General features: G+C 45.7%; 1 protein-coding gene across 2 annotated transcripts in view; it reads right to left on the bottom strand.

Annotated features, from left to right (window-relative positions):
- BRINP2 (BMP/retinoic acid inducible neural specific 2) overlaps nt 1-12,817 on the bottom strand; it is a 388,544-nt gene extending 375,727 nt beyond the window's left edge. The window contains exon 1 of one of the 2 annotated variants that reach the window (XM_063939715.1): nt 12,055-12,817. The gene's annotated coding sequence lies outside the window, so the exon portion shown is untranslated. The remainder of the gene's footprint in view (nt 1-12,054) is intronic. The other variant, XM_063939712.1, reaches the window with a different exon arrangement.
- Between the last annotated feature and the right edge of the window lie 593 nt (nt 12,818-13,410).

The following is a 13,410-nucleotide window of genomic DNA, read 5'->3' as shown; positions in this document are numbered from 1 at the left end:
TCCACCCAGAAACACCCACTTCCTGTCAATCACACTACGATCAGCAGAACGAAGAAAAAACCTCGTAATGCCGTGAGTAAAATACCAAACTTCTTAGCAAATTTACTTGGCGCAGTCGCAGTGCGAACATTGCGCATGCGCAGTTTGCGGAAAATCGCTGCAATGAGATGAAAAAGAACGAGCGAACAACTCGGAATGACCCCCATGGTTTTGCCCAACTTAGACACAAAAAGAAACACAGACATATTTATATTAGTAAACTACGGGGGCTTTGTAATTGGTTCTAAGATCACAGAACTGGCAATCAGTTATAAGTCTGGTTACCTATAATCTCCTGAATGCTTCTTAATTTCCAGTATGAAAGTTGTGTGTGTGCATGTGCCAGGAAATAACTAATCTATGCTTATCTGACCCATTTAACGATGCTTCCAATGACACAGTAGCTCCCAAAGAGAAAGAGTATAGTATCATTATGAAAAAAATATTTAAATTATTATTTTTTTATTTTTAAATAATTATTTAAGTATCTGCAAGCACCTTTCTGATGCTGGTGGTGGTGCATGTCTCTCCAGTGGCAGAGGTGGGGGAGCATGCCTCTTCGGTGTTTGGCAGCCTAGTTACGGCCCTGGAGAAGACAGTGAGTGGTGACCTGGCCAGCATGTTATTAAATATGCACTCTGCATGATCTGCAAAACACCCCCCACCCCGCATTTGGGACACTAACCTAGTGCAGTCAGTGGAGACCAGCCTAGCCTCTCCATGTAAAGGACGGCTGCAGCTGCTGCATTCCAGTCAGTGGAGACCAGCCCAGCCTCTCCATCTAAAAACCCCCCCAAAAACTGTCATCTGTGCCAGCAGGCAGGGGGTTTTTACGTGCGTGCATGTATATAGCCCGCTCCTCACTTGCCGGCTCCTGTCTCTGCTCCTCCCACTCATCTTCTCCCCAACCCTGCTGGTCTCCTCACCTGTCCCCGGTCCTGGCCACCATCCAACGAATCTTCCTGTCAGCTCCTCCCCTGCCCACTGCCAGCATGAGAGAGGGCTGAGGCTGAGCACACTGTGGGAGTCAGCTGGGGCTGGTCGAGTCCCTGGAGTCACTGCATAGGGGGCGGAGGCGGAGCATCTGATGCGGGGACTGGGAGAAGGTAAACCTGGCAGCGACTTCCTAGCTGCAGTATATGTATAGTGGGTGCGCTCAGCAGCAGAGGAGCTGAGTACACACTACATACAGGGCAGCGCTGCAGTAGCGGTCTCTGGAGACCGATTGTGACCGGTGAGTGGCTAGAGAGAGAGAGAGCGCGGCTGTTCGGGTGCCGGGTGATGCTGCCAGATGGTGCGCTCACAGTGCAGTTGCGCTGTGGGCAATGCACCACTGGCACGAGGTAGTTACGACCAGTGGCGTAACTAGAAATTTTTCTCCCCCAAGCCAAAAAATCCTTCGGCGCCCCCCCCCATACCCCCCATAATTGGCACTAGTAAAGGGACAAATATGCGCGCGCCTACGGCGCACGACACCAAAAAAGGGTGTGTGGCTTCGTGGCTTCGTTGAAATGGGTGTGGCTTCGCGTAAAGGGGCGTGACATTGCAGGAAAAGACTACCTTATACCCCAGTTTTGCAACCTGCACGCCCAGACGTTAGCCACCACAGGAAAGAAAAATAATCCTGATTCATGCCCCTTACATTATTTGTCATTTTTCCTCCTTATAGTAATGCCCAGTATACATTATTCCACATACTGCAATGGCCTTAGCCATTATGCCACACACAATAATGCACATGACACAATATGCACACACTGTAATGCCCCCGACACATTATGCCACACACCGTAATGCCTGCGACACATTATGACAGGAATCGCAATGCCCATTATACATTATGCTACACACTGCAATGCCCCTGATACATTATAGCACATACAATGTCTGTGACACAGTATGACACACACCACAATGATCCTGAGACATTATACCACATACCACAATGCCCGTGATATAGTATACAACACATCGTAATGCCTGACACATTATGACACACACCGCAATGTCCGTGATACATTATGCCACACACCGTAATGCCCATTACACATTAAGTTCTACAGTAAGGCTTCTAATTACTTTTAAATTACCTGCTCGTTGCCAGGGGTTTCATGCTCTTGGTTCCATGCACGGTGCCAGGGGTTTTCATGCTCAGGGTGTCATGCTCGTTGCCAGGGGTTTCATTCACTGGGTGTCATGCTCGTTGCCAGCAGTTTCATGCTCTTGGTTCCATGCACGGTGCCAGGGGTTTTCATGCTCGGGGTGTCATGCTCGTTGCCAGGGGTTTCATGCACTGGGTGTCATGCTCGTTGCCAGGGGTTTCATGCACTGGGTGTCATGCTTGTTGCCAGAGGTTTCATGCACTGGGTGTCATGCTTGTTGCCAGGGGTTTCATGCACTGGGTGTCATGCTCGTTGCTAGGGGGTAGTGCTTGTTGCTAGGGCCATGCTCCCAGTGCCACATATGCCCCCAGTGCCAGATATTCCCCCACAGTGCCAGGTATATGCCCCCAGTGCCAGATATTCCCCCACAGTGCCAGGTACATGCCCCCAGTGCCACATATTCCCCCACAGTGCCAGGTACATGCCCCCAGTGCCACATATACCCCCCCAGTGCCACATATGCCCCCTCAGTGCCTGCTCCCCCCAGTGCCAAATATTCCCCCACAGTGCCACATATGCTCCCTCAGTGCCTGCTCCCCCCAGTGCCAGATATTCCCCCACAGTGCCAGGTATATGCCCCCAGTGCCAGGTATATGCCCCCAGTGCCAGATCTTCCCCCACAGTGCCAGGTATATGCCCCCAATGCCAGATCTTCCCCCACAGTGCCAGGTATATGCCCCCAGTGCCAGATCTTCCCCACAGTGCCAGGTATATGCCCCCAGTGCCAGATCTTCCCCCACAGTGCCAGATATTCCCCCACAGTGCCAGGTATTCCCCCACAGTGCCTGCCCCCCCCCCCACCCCACCCCCCGCTCCTTTGTGTTGGAGGGACACGGAGCGCATAGCACGCCTCTCCTGTGTCCCTCCTGGCTCTCCTGCCGGTCTAATAAAGGAAGTGCCGGATCGTGAGCCAATCAGAGCTCACAAACGGCACTTCCTTTATTAGACAGGCCGGGGGAGAGCCAGGGAGGGACACAGGAGAGGCGCGCGATGTGCGCTCCGTGTCCCTCCTTACAGCAGCGGAGGGAAGGAGACCGCAGATTGACATGCGGACGCTCGTCCGCATGTCAATCTGTGCAAAGTCAGTGGTGCCCCCGCGGCCCCTCGCCCCCAAGCCACCGCGAGGACTGCGGGGGCAGTAGTTACGCCACTGGTTACGACCCTGGGCACATGTCTCCCCTTTGATGGTGGGTGGTGGTGGAGGCGCATTCCTCTCTGGTGGTGGTGATGGGTGTGCATGCCTCTCCGGTGGTGGGGGGCATATGTCTCTCTGGTAGCAATGGTGGGGGCACATGCTTCTCTGTTGGTGATGATGGGAGCACATGCCTCTATGGAGGGGGTGCCTGCCTCGCCCGGTGTAGTGGAGGCACAAGCCTCTCCCTGTTTATTGTTATGGTTACATTGATATGAACCTGAATGTGAGTGAGGGTTTGTCAGTGGAACTAGAAAGTGGGGTTAACTGCGAGCCATTAAATAGATAGGTGCCAAATGCTGATTGGCTATACTGACTCTCCCAGTCTATAGTGTAAGAGTAGGGATCATCCAGTCTAAACAATTATATATCTTCTGACTAAAGGAATAAAGAGTCGGCTGCAATTAAAGCTGATTCTTTCAGCTAAATAAATATCATACAGTATGTGTGTTATTTAATTACAGTTTGGAATGTTGGAGTGAATCACTACGCTCTATCCATCAATTTAACATCTACATGTATATCACTCTCTTACTGACACATTGCGTGTATCTATAGCAGCCAACCCTGCATAGCACTAGCTTACTGACATGTGTATCTATAGCAGCCTATCCCGTATAGCACTGGCTTAAGGACACATTGGGTGTAACTATTGCAGCCTATCCCGTATAGCACTGGCTTGCTGATACATTGTTTGTAATTACAGCAGTCTACCCTGTGTGGCACTTGCTTACTGACACATTGTGTGTACCTATAGTAGCCTACCCTGCATAACACTAACTTACTGACATATTATGTGTACCTATGGTAACCTACCCTGTATAGCACTGGCTTACTGACACATTAGGGGAGAAGTGCAGGGCCTTGAAGGTGATGGAGTGGGGGAATGATGGGGTGCCGGCTGGTTTGCTCCTTACTGTCATGTTACACGCTGTGTTTGAGAAATGACAGTTGTGAGCTGATTCATTGGTGCTTTGTCTCTTTCTGCATTGGCTACCCTGTATATGTGTAACCAGGGCCACTGAAAGAGGGGTTTGGGTACAAATTAACCAGGCCCAGGACTGATCTAGGGGCCTGGGGTGGTCAGCCGCACTCCCCCCTGAGTCAGCCACACTCCCCCCTCCGTCTCTCCCTTCCTGGCAGCAGCAGCATGAGATCTTATCTTGCTGCAGTGAGACAGAGTAGCTGCTGCTGCTGATCCTCTGCCTGTTGCTGTGCGAGTGTGCAGGTAGGGGGGTGATTACACTGATCGCAATCCCCCTTGACTTGCCTAGCCGACTCTACAAAGACTTTTTTCCATTTTTCCCTAAGGGGTCATGGCCACGCCTCTCACAATTAGGCCACACTGCCAACATTTTACCAGGGCTCGGCAGACTATGGCAGTGTGCCCATCTTAACACTGGCATACTGGCACATTGCGTGAATTTATAGCAGCCTACCCTGTATAGCACGGGCTTACTGACACATTGGTGTACCTGTAGCAGCCCACCCTGTATAGTACTGGCTTACTGACACATTGTGTTTAACAATAGCAGCCTACCCTGTAGAGCCGTGGCTTGCTAACATATTGTGTGTAACTGGAGCAGCGTACTCACCCTAAACATTAACCCTAATATCCTATCCCTAGCCGTAACCTAACCACAAATATCTACCTAATCATAACCCCTAACCCTAATACCTTAAGACAAACTGATAAATCAACCCTAACATCCTATCCCTAATACCCTAACCCCATCCCCAAACTAACCCTAACACACTCAGCCCCAGGGGCGTCTCCAGAGAGGAGGGGTCCCATGTGCAGACTCCGTGTGTGGGCCCCCTCCTCTCCCGTAGCCGTCACGCCGCTGCTAGCGCTCTGAGTGCTGTAGACTCTGGCACAGTGCCAGAGTCTACAGCGCATGCGCAGGGCTCTGAAAAATGGTTGCCGCGCCATTTTTTCGGAGTCCTGCGCATGCGCTGTAGACTCTGGCACTGTGCGAGAGTCTCTACTGGTCAGTGCACTATGGGAGAGGAGGGGGCCCACACACGATCAGCGATGGACTCCGGAAATGTAAGTATAGGAGAAATGGGTGCGGTGTGGGCCCCCCCATCCTGGACTCAGGGGCCTGTGTGCACAGTACACACTGCACCCATTATAGAAACGCCAGTGCTCAGCCCTAACCCAAACTGCTAAAACAACCTGCCCCTAACATAACCCCTAACCCTAATACTCTAACAGGCAGACTGGATATGGTTCTTATTTGTGGTCAAATTCTCTGTTTCTATGTTTAAGTGGAGAGGACAATTAAAAAAATGACAATGGACCGAAATAAGTGCCGGAATAGTCTAGCACAAATTAAGCCCTGGCTGAAAGATATATTGCAGTTTAGAGGAATTTATTATTGATGCAAGTTGGTAAATAGAGATGTAAGTTGTACTTTCACAAAGATACGGCAACATGCATTGATCAACCTCTGAATCGTCTTTCAAGTAAGCAAAACTGTTATGTCATGCAGGGAACGTATAATAATGCTTTTCATTCTCATGTAATACAGTGTCCCCGAACTGTACAAAGAGTTATGACATTCAATCACTCATACGCAACCATAGGCCAAAATCACACAATATGGTAAGTCTGAAAAGAAAGGTGCCCTTTTATTAAAGCAGCATTTAAGATGCAGCAGAATACACTTCTGGAAAAAGACGCATGGCAGATAAATGGCTTAATATTTAATCATATACATCCATACATCATGGAAACAGAGCTACATACAGAGCTGAGACATCTTAAAAGTGTCCATTTCCATTATAAAAGCTTACTTTTTTTAATATCTCAATGCACTGGTGTGATATATTGTTATCTCTTTAAAACAAAACAAGTAGTTTAATAGATTAAGCTGCGGAAGGTCTCCTTTGAACCTCTAGTAAATGGCAGAGCCAGTTCAGGCTTCCACACTTCACAGGGTAATCTGTCCGTGTGAACACGAGCCAGGTGGCGGTGTTAATGTATGAAAAAGGCACTTTTGTTTTACGAGTCTGAAAATGTTCCTTCCTACGTATAAATGGAGCATCTGCCAGTACTGTAAAGGTGTAGCAAAGAGGTAAGCACTTTATGAAAGCACAAGGTTAGGCAGAGGGCGAAAACAAACATCGTATCTATCTTATTGCTAGAGGATACACTTTTAATCTCAATGGGGCCTGCAGTGATTTACAATGCAATAGAATACTGACCCCTATGGCGCTGAAACAGATAACAGCATAAGTCCCTTACTCAAAGACATGGTCATATATTTACCTCAATCTCTATATACCTCAGGCTGCTACCTTTCTGATGGTTGTACGTGATACTAACACTCTATGAGGCAGGTGTGCCCGTGGACACTGGGATTTTAACGTTAGAGTCACAAAAGTGAGAACGGCTAAGTTGATGAAATGTGCAAAAGGCATTTTCCACACTCCCTATATCACAATGTCTTTCATGGCGAGAGAACATTTTAAGAGGAAACGTGATGAAAAAATGAAAGGCACCCGCATCACACCCTAAGTGCATAATGAATAAGGCCTAATTAAGTAACCATGCTTTCGGAATAGTCATACACCACTGTTCAACACTCCACAGTCTATGGCATAATCCGGAGTGGCCAGCTGGCCAAGTAGCAAAAAAAGGAGAGATAATAAAAATGTAACTATTTCTGTAGTGCTCAATGAAAACCAAAGCCCTAGGCAAATGCTCTGTAGTTTTATATAATTAGTTATGTTGTTATTATTATTGTTGGTTTGTGCCGCAGTGCCCCATAGCACCGGACAGTGGGAATAACAGTGCATACATAAAACAGGGACATACAACTTAGAACAAATAAATACAGATGTGGAACAAAAGGTAGGGAGGACCCTGCTTGTGAGAGGTTAGAATACTGCGGAACGGGGTGAGGGGCGCAGAACTGAGGCAAGAGGAAGAGGCACAGTAACTAGGGTGTAGCAGTGTGCATATCTCACAACATTTGCCTAAAGGGACAAACCATTTGCACCACTAACATGGAAAGGGAGAGTGATTATGTTGTGCACGGTCAGGTCACATCACGCAGGGCATGTCATGCCCCCCAGGGAAGTAACTTGCATTTCAGCAGCATTCGGCTGTCCACACCTCCTGCCCTCTACTGGAAACGTGCTTGATTTGCCGAACTCATCGTTGGCGGAAGCATGGAACGCACTCATAATCAATAGAGACATAACTCCCACCTTCACAGCAGTCATGAGAAAGGATCTGGCTGTAGGCATGGGGGAACAGCCCCCTAAAATCAGGTCAGACCTGCCTAAATCGGACCAGCTTAGAAGTATACATGTGAATAGTATAGACAGTAGTAGTAGGGTAATCTCTAATAAGAGGATTAAAGGTTGGCGGAGAATTTGGACATGGTACGTGGGAAGGAAGGCCCTGCTTAGCCTGTTATACCATTAGTTCTCATCTAGGGCTGAGCAAAAGTGAGAGTGCTGTGGAGTATTGCACTCCTACAGTACCTCATTTTCTGTATGCCACAATGACAGCTTTGGTGGCACGGGTTTGGACACCACTTACCAACCATCAAGCAGTAAATCTATTTTTATTGACAGAGAGGAGCTTCTTTCAATACTGAAATTGTAAATAGGAGGGACCGTTGGGATTGCAAAAAGTAATCCCAAACTTTTACATTTGGTCACATTACTATTAATCCACCTCCAGCCCTGACTCCATTGTACATGAGGCACTTTGCAGCAGATTACAATCTGTAGCATGAAACGTAGTGTCATAAAAGAAGTGTTTATAACACACCAACACCAATATCATTCGGTAAAGTAATAACAATTAATATGCAAAATGCCCTTGTTTACCCTCCATGCAACACTTTAACATCTACATATAGTTATAATGATAAATTAAATATTTATCATTATAATTATCATATATATTACCTAATATACAGTAATGCATAATAATAGTTCATAATATTGTTATACTGTATGTCTTCAATACATTATACCTAAGTTAAAGGGAAAATAAATGTTATTTTGACATAGGGCGTATACTTTCTTGGTGGAAAAAAGTTTCCACTAACCTGCTTTCATTGTGTGTGTGTGTGTGTGTGTGTGTGTGTGTGTGTGTGTGTGTGTGTGTGTGTATATATGTGTACGCACACTCATGAGAGAGGTGTCGCCATCATCATGAAGAAAAGTCCTATAGATTGTAAGCTTGCGAGCAGGGCCTTCCTACCTCTATGTCTGTCTGTTTTTATCCAGTTTTGTTCTATTACTGTTCTAATTGTAAAGCGCAACGGAATATGCTGCGCTATGTAAGAAACTGTTAATAAATAAATAAATAAGTGGCTGCTTTGCAATAAACACAGAGAGAAACAGCATTTTTAAAGCTTTGAAGCCCAGAAATGTTCTTGTTTCTCTGGAGGAATTTGGCTTCTAAGTGTTCCACATGGAATCCCCCCAATCATTTTTCTTCCACCCCAAATTCTCTTATCACTTAGTTTCACTTTTATACCCCAACCATACCATAGAGAATAAACTGATACCATCACAGTCCCTGATCTACTGGTAGACCATGAATTCTGCTAAATTCGGATACAGGATCTACAAATACAGCGCTGAATACTATTCCAAGGAATGGCAAAGCATATACGGAACTCCAAGACTCCTCCACCTGAACTGTGCACCTTCCAAAACCACGTGTTCCACCAAGACTTTTGATTTGCACAATATTTCTGCCACAGGTTTGCTCATCTCTAATTAAAAGGCGTTTTATTTTAGCCCACAGGACAATCAATTGATAAGTCCTACCATCCCTCAGATAGACGTCAATGAAAAGGATTAGAGGATGAAATCTTGTTGATGATCACAGAACACACCTAGACAGAAGCCGCAGGGGCACAGACAATGTCATTGACGGGACAAAAGAGGTGGTTCTGGGAAATGTATATTGACTGACAGGCAGTCTTCTACTGAACGGCAGGGGACAGGAGAGGTGCAGATGTAGATGGAAAGAGCAATGATAACTGGGTCAGAGACAAACTAGGGGTGAAGACAAAAAAGAATAGGAAAGTAGAGAGTAAAGAACATAGTAGGTGTTACATTTGCCATCTTCTGAAATGTTGCTAATTGCGAGTTCTCCTGTGGTTTTATATAGTGTTTGTTAGGTGGCGGTTTCTCTGGTTTGTGAAAGTGCTGAAAGTGAACCGACTACGCCGAAGATTTCTTCTTTAACCACTGTTTTTGTTTACAAACATTTTAAAGCCTACGCATTTAATCAACCCAGAGCTCCGAAGGTTTTCCCACCCAAAAAAAAACTACTTGACAGAGCTTGTTCATCTTTTGACCGCAGTTTATCTGCCACAGTTGTGTTTACTGAGGAACAGAGGCTCTCAGACGGCCTCAGCAATAGGATGAATATGCTGTATTATGTCACAGACATACAGTTCAACCCTTTACTGGAAATGCGAGGGTTAGTGAAAGCATATTGGCCAGTATCAATCACTTCCCCAAGTCACATTGGTGACACCCGATGTATAAAAACTGCTGCTAGGAATAAGCTGTGATTTCTCTGCAGCTCACATTGCTCTTTGCTTTTGGATAAATTGAGCTTTTTTGCCTGGCAAATACATCATTGTTTTAATGCAATCGATACAGCAACGATAGCTAGGACCGTTTGTGCTTACACTGCCCCTCTGCAGACAGCGTCCACCACTTGGAGGCTGTATGGGCACTGAAAGAGAGGGTTAGAGCTCTTTCTCATACATAATGTGGCAAGAAACAGCCCGTGCAGACTCAAAAACACTGGTTATAATGTAGCAGCAGCACTCGGGTGATGCTGCAGCTGCTTCGAACACCGATGGAAATTTCTCGCTATTTAAAATAAAAGAATAACAGGAAAAGAAGTGATATTAGCAAATGACAAGCAGGCTGCCATGCTGTATTATTTGTAATGGTATTTTGCTTTTAAATCTCCATGTACTAATATCACCCACCCCTCAGCTGCACAGCAGGACTTCGTTGCGCTATATAAGTGGGCCCTGGTGCTTTTATAATTTTCCATAAACAACCTGTTATTAGGCCAGAGGGCATAAGGGGAACTCTAATTTGCTTGCAGGAGCGTAACAGCACAGCTGTGCTTTCATACAGTATGTCATTCATTGCTACCATTAAGTCATCCCTACATTCATTCAATTCTTTTTTTTTTTTTCCCAGTATGGCCTGCAGTGCCATGGGGGACTTTGAGCCAGAAGGAATTACAGGTGTTATTTTAATGAAAATAGGGCAATAAGGAAGATCTATATCAGATGGACTTTTGAATCTGTGTTCTACGATTACATTCTTCCCCCCTTTAAGGCATTATGAATTTCTCACAGCAATGTCTGCTGGACACCGCTGGATGGTCATCACTTGAGCAGTTGCATTGTCCATAATCAAGTAGATTGATTTGCAAGCAGCTCTGTAGACCTCTCTACCTTGAAAAGACATCTAGAAAACTTACTTGGAGCGATGGAACTAAGTACCCACATTAGCAGCAATAATTAATCTCATATAACTTGGAGTTATATTGTCACAGGGCAGTATTGGAGTTCGCAAACTAATCAGCTGCGAAAATCTCTACAGGCAAGGCATGATTAATGGTGGTGTTTCATTTTTTAGATGTGAGCAATTACAGATGGCCATGTCTTCTACGAGCCTTAACTGCTGCAGAAGCTCTTCAAGCATTCTATTTGCAATTGTTGTGCTGGATATTCTATGCTTATTGCATGTCATGCGCTTTGCCTCTATTTAAATCTCTGTTTCCTTTCTTTTCTCATCAATAAAAATATTTACAATAAAAGCCCAAACAAACATTCTCCCTTTATAGTGCGGCGGTGACTGACAGTTGTACTTAGAGGTGCTGGAACAGCTGTAGACTTCGGTTGGTTGCTCTGGCCGAGCTGAGAACTGCATTTCCTCAGCCCTGCCTATATCTAAAATTCAAGTAGGACGGATGCTGATGGCCTGCTAGCTGTGCTACCAAAATCAATCGCCACCAGTCTGAGAATACCCCTGTGCTGCCATGAAATCCAGTCTCTCCACTGCCAGCCCACTCTACAAGGCATGGGGTAACACAACCTCTATTCAAGAGGCTTATTAGATTTTCTGCAGTGCACTGAGAACATAAAACCCAGCGATAAAGTGATTAATGGAGCAATGCCTTGTGGGTCTCTTTAGCAAGGAACAGGTCAATGGAGGGATGCCCAACAGCATTATTGCAGGGAAAGCAGTTTAACTCTCTCAGGGTTTAGTTGTACATCTAATGATGACAAAATAATAATAAACCTAAGGCATCCAGGGTTCCAGACATACCTCCACTTGTGATATATACCTTCACAAACATGACTTTGGTATGCTATAGATAATACTCATGCACTAATGCACCAGCATAATAAATATGTACATATCTGTGTCATCCTTTATCACCGCTACAGACAATCCTTTATATTACAGCTGGAAACTATCCACTTTTACTTCCAGCAATGAATACACTGTGCATCCCGGCTTCCTTCTAGACTAAAACATTCAGCTTCCAGGATCATATAAACGTCTGACTTGTTTTTGGGCTGTGGATAGAACAAGCTTACGAGGCTCTAAGTCATTTAAGTGATTAAAATAAGAAGAACTTACCCAAAGGGCAATTTCAAAGGGGGCCCACACCACCTTGGCACTGCCAATCAAACGTCCACAGTAGCTTTAGCCTTCCATCACCCAAGAAAATAAAAAAAAAAGCAGAGATCCAGCGTTGTAGCCTGTATGATGCTGCCTGGTCCTTGATCCTTTTTTTGTTAGTTTCCCAGATGCCAGACTGAAAGTTCAGGAACTGCAGATTTAGCCGCACATCAGTCGCCTTGCCTCTCTCCCCCTTTTTGTGTCCATGAAAAAACAAAATCTCCAAAATAAATAAAAAAACCAGACAACACAGAAATCCTTGGGACCAACAGCAAGGTACAGTAGATCACCAGGTCAAAAGTCACCTAGGGACAGGGGATCATGTGTACAGCACCCCTGCACCTCCTGCCAGCTGCCAGCTTGCAGATCTGTGTATAGACTGTATATATTTCTTTGCATGTCCTGTGCTGTGCCTGGTTAGATGTCAATCATCTTGTGCAATCTACGGAGCGCAGCATCCAATCTTTCTATAAGGTCACTCTGAACATCCTGCACATCTTTTTTTTTTTTTGTTACAATGTATCAAGGTCTGTCTGCTTTCCATTGTCTTGCCATGGAGATGATCTGCCAGTGATGTGAGCTACTCTGTTTCTGTGTTTATAGGAATTTATGTACCAGTGCCTCCCCCCATGTCTCCCCCTTCCTCCTTATTCCTGGTATCCCTCTATCCCCGTCTCTCTCTCTCTCTCTCTCTCTCTCCCTCTCTCCCAGCTACTCAATGTGTTACCTGCAGGATTCACAGGCACCAGTTCAGCACCAAGTCAGTGTGAAAACTCTCTCCCCCCTTCCTTTCCCCCATTCCATGCCTGTCCCACTGCAGCCAATGGCACCACAAGGCACTCCTCCGCCACACGGCGATTGGCTAAACCCTTCCCTGGGGCGACACTTGATTGGATGACTTCAGGCTTCTATGCATTAACCAACTCAGTGCTGCTTTCTTGAGCATCAGTAGCTGAACAATATCTCCTACAGAATTGCAGCAGGGGGGAGTTAGGGCTGCAGCTGCCTGAATTTACAAATCTATTAAGTCTCTTATTTCCACTTAAAGTAGCTTGAGTTTGAAACCAATTGTTCTACCATCCCTGATCCTTAATGTAATAAGACACCCAGGAGATAATATATCATGTAATAACAATTCAGAACAGCAATTTCTGTTCTACACAGGTTGTAGTGTAAAAATAAGGGGACAGAGCAGTAAAGTGGAATTACAATTATTTCTGTAATACCCTTTTGGATGAAATATTGATGCAAAAACTCAGTTATGTGTGAGCACTGTCTGCGCTATGTACAGAGATATTATACAACAGTAACAAG

This window comes from Pseudophryne corroboree, chromosome 9, assembly GCF_028390025.1.
Source record: "Pseudophryne corroboree isolate aPseCor3 chromosome 9, aPseCor3.hap2, whole genome shotgun sequence".
Lineage (NCBI taxonomy): Eukaryota > Metazoa > Chordata > Amphibia > Anura > Myobatrachidae > Pseudophryne > Pseudophryne corroboree.
Note: the sequence above shows the minus strand (reverse complement) of the source record. Positions and strands in the feature narration are given on the sequence as shown.